Below are 4,277 nucleotides of genomic sequence, written 5' to 3'. Positions count from 1 at the left end.
AGCAGGGCAGAATAGAGGTAGGCAGGGAAAGCTAAACTGAATACTGGGAGAAAGGAGGCAGAGTCAAAGAGATGCCATGGAGCCGCCAGAGGAGAAAGACGCAAGCTGTTGGTTGGAACCTTGCCAGTCGGCCACGAACCTCCTGATAAAATATAAAATAATAGAAATGGGTTAATTTAAGAGATAAGAGTGAGCTAGAAGTATGCATAAGCTAAGAGGCCAAACAGTATTGTAATTAATACAATGTCTGTGTGATTATTTAGGGGCTGAGAAGCCAGGAACAAACAAGCAGCCAACTACAACAAATTGGCATGTCAACGTGGCCAACTAAATCCATCTAAAACCCGAGAGAGCTTTAAAAGGAATTCTAGACCCAAAAGAACAGAGTTTAGTACAGTTTCATGGTAGCTACAAATTTTTTTTTTTCTAGATGGGCTCACTGCAAGCAAGGGCACCATGGCTGCTTTAAGAGAGGCACACTAAAAACTGTGTGACTTCTTTAAAAAAACAATGGCTTCCTGGTTTGCCAGCACAAACAGCTCTTGACTCTTTTGGGAGGTTTGGGTATGGAGCACTTGAATGGGACTTTTCATAACAATGAAACACATCTGCTCCTGGCAACACCAATAACTTCAAGAGGAGGATGGGCACCACAGAGGCTCCTTATGGAGTTTGCTAACCCTTCTGGCAAGAAACTGCTCTTGCCTGGACTACTTGATGTTAAGCTATATAAACTGGACATGCAGGACCACAGAGAAATGACTGCTGAACTTACTTAAAAGTAAGACGACCTTGCAGGGCTCCTGCTTCATGAAAGAGTCTGCTAGACATTCTACAGGACACAGAAAAATGTGACTAATAAACTGCTAATATAGGTGGAATTGTCTTTGAAATTTCCTTGTTGTTAGAGGCCGCTTGTTTGTTTCTCGACCACCCAGCTGCACAAACTCCTAAAATAACCACACAGAAACTTATTAATTAAATCACTGCTTGGTCCATTAGCTCTAGCTTCTTATTAGCTAACTCTTACATCTTAATTGAACCCATTTCCATTAATCTGTGCATCACCCTGAGGTTGTGGCCTACCAGCACAGTTTCAGCACATCTGTCTCTGGTGGTGGCTCCATGGCTTCTCTTCGACTCTGCCTTCTTTCTTCTAGCATTCACTTTAGTTTTCCCTGCCTAGCTTTGTTCTGCCCTGCTATAGGTCCAAAAGCAGTTTCTTTATTAATCAACAGTAATCACAGCATTCAGAGGGGAATCCCACATCATTTCCTGCTTCATGGAAAAGTCTGCTAAATACTACGGGCCAGTAGTAGACTAAAGATGGGTGCCTACAACATTACTAAAGAATTTTGGGTGACTGTCCATGCGACAATATATCTCTGTCAATTCTAGAGTTTTGGAAGTTGCTTACAATGTATTTCTTATTAATGTAGGTAATATTATATCCTTCTGAAATCTTTGATGGAGTTGAAGAATAGATAGTTATAATTTTCCTTAGTTATGATAAAAGATAAAGTAGATATAAATGTTGTAACTATAATTTTTGCTTGATACCTGCTTTGCTATATTGAATTATACTATATTAAAATGAAAACCTTCCTTTTCATTTAGACAGAAAAGGGGAGGTAATGTTGATTTCCCCTTTGTATGCTGTGAATACTATTGGTTAATAAAGAATCTGTCTTGGGCCTGGCAGGGCAAATAGAGGTAGGCAGGGAAAACTAAAGTGAATGCTGGGAGAAAGAAGGGGTATCAGAGGACACCATGTAGTTGCTGCCAGGAACAGGCATGCTGGAACCTTGCTGGTAAGCTGCAGCCACATGGCGATGCACAGATTAAGAGAGATGGGTTAAATTAAGATGTAAGAGTTAGCCAATAAGAAGCTAGAGCTAATGGACCAAGAAGTGATTTAATTAATACAGTTTCTGTGTGGTTATTTTGGGGCTGAGAGGCTGGGAACAAACAAGCAGCCTCCTACAAAGGGAATATGTTATCACCTCAAAAGAAGGAAAAATATGACAGTGCCTTCGCAGAGTCATGGGGGAATCTGATCCAAAATGGAAAGGAGACAGACACCAAAATGAAGAAGAGCTACAAGGCCTTCACTCTGCATTTAGTGGGCCAAGAAGACAGGTCCATACACTGTTCATGTAAGATGCTCATGTAAGAGAGTTCCACACCTCTGTCTGTTCTCTTTGAAGACACAGGGGCACTGAGGCTCAAGGGGTGTTCTCAGATGTATTGTCCTTTTGGGTAAGACATTTTTCAGAAGAATTACCAGTGCCTTTGACAGCAGAATGGCGGGGCTCCGAGGAGACTTCTCCATGCGGCAGACTGGGGGGTCACTTACAGGTTCTGAGAAAGGGCAGAAGTTCTACACCACGTCTATAGCATGTGTTTGGGTCAGGCTGTCTCTGAGTCAGCTGAGCACAGGAAGGGCAAGAATCTAGAAATACAAATGACTTTAGTTCATATCAGATTACTGTAGTTTCAGAAATGGTCAAAGTTCATCCAAAATGGAAGAGCGTTATAAAAAGACAGGGGCCTGGCTAAAGGGACAAGAGGAGGAACATGGACAGGCCTTACAGAGCTACCCCCAGCTCACTGTCACGAAGCCGTTCCTGTCACCTTTAATTCTTCTTCTCCACAATCACCCTGTTTTCATCACATCTAGTATACAGACATGGATTTCCTTCTCTCTTTTTCTTTATGTAAGGCCCAATGCCATGCAAAACTTAATACATGTATGTGCCTTTCTCTCGATAATCTGTCCTTTATTGTAAGGTCATCACACAGCAACTTAGCAATGGGAAGGAAACATATTTCTGTATTCACAGAACTCAGGAACCTCAGTGAATCAGTCTTTCTACGCTCTAAATGACATAGAAACAACCCCCCCCATTGAAAGAAAGAAAGAAAGAAAGAAAGAAAGAAAGAAAGAAAGAAAGAAAGAAAGAAAGAAGAAAAGAAACGTTACTTTTGATAAAGAAATCTAGTCACAACAAACCCCACAAAAAGTTATATGGTTAATCTATCATGACTAATTTAGAACAAGTGGATTTGAAAAATGATGTTAAAAATAGATTATACCCCAGTTGCTTCCACTGATGCCATCTGCATGCCCATTCCCTTTCTCAGGCAGCAAAGCTCTAAGAGCTCTGGCCCCACATCCCTAACCCCTCCTGCACTGGAGCTCTCTGGTAATTAGCATATGCAAATATGCATCTCAATGCAAGCTCACATAGGAGCTTTCCGTTCTCCTGCTGAGGAACTGATTCTGTCAGAAGGTATGTTCTCTCATTTAGGCATGCCTGTGTGACTGTGCACACAGAGGAAATTCTCTCCTGCACCAGCTGGTAAGGAAGGTGCATGAGGTGAGACAGGCCAAGGAGGACGTGGAAATGTCTGGGCCTTTGGCTGGTCTACGGAGACTGGCTGAGAGGAGGGGGTGCCTCAAAGAATATTGACTTTGATTGAAAATTCTGCTTTGCCTGTACCTAAAATATTGTTGTAAGAACTAAGAGTAGCTTCCGGGACCAAACCCCTCCACTGTATTTGAGAAGTATCAGGAAAGTGCAGCAGGCCACAGGAACATAATGTCACTCCTCTGAGCAGAAGGAAGCTGTCCAGCCAGCAAAGGCTGATCCTTGAGGGCGATGGCGGGGGATCCTGGAGAGGTGAGAAAGCTTGCAGACCCAAGCCAGCTTGTCAATCACGGCCCCTTGAATAGTATTTATTGTCCGCCTCTTGTATGTGACCATATGTCCAAGGGACTGTTGGGTGCATCCTTTGGAATGTGTGACTAGATTATTGGCTGCTACCAACCTGCAAAGCTAAAGATACCTTCAGGGGTTCACGAGCAGAGGTCTTACCAATGTATCTGGAGCGTGCCCTGATTATAACTTTCTTTGTTCTGTTACTATAAGAACATCATGAACCTGTGACTTCATTGGAACATGAAATCTGAAGTGACCTACGTTTGTTTGGCAGTCGTGGTCACCTATATTTGGCCCCAGAAGAAACTATTGTTTATTTCCCTAGAAGTGTTTGTGTATGTGTGCTTTACATTGTTACTGGTTATTTCTACACACAAAATCTTAATAAAAATAGGGCCTCAGTTTCTCTACTGCTGAAGTAATGACTTTCTTGGGTGCTGAGAGAGGTTAAATATGTTAGGAAAGCAAGAGGCTGAGGGCATTGTGGCTGGAGGCTGAGGGCATTGTGGCTGGAGGCTGAGGCCACCACACAGCTGTATTATGGTAGGATGTCAG

The sequence above is a fragment of the Microtus pennsylvanicus genome, chromosome 4, assembly GCF_037038515.1.
Source record: "Microtus pennsylvanicus isolate mMicPen1 chromosome 4, mMicPen1.hap1, whole genome shotgun sequence".
NCBI lineage: Eukaryota > Metazoa > Chordata > Mammalia > Rodentia > Cricetidae > Microtus > Microtus pennsylvanicus.
The sequence above is the reverse complement of the archived record's forward strand: the minus strand, read 5'-3'. Positions refer to the sequence as shown.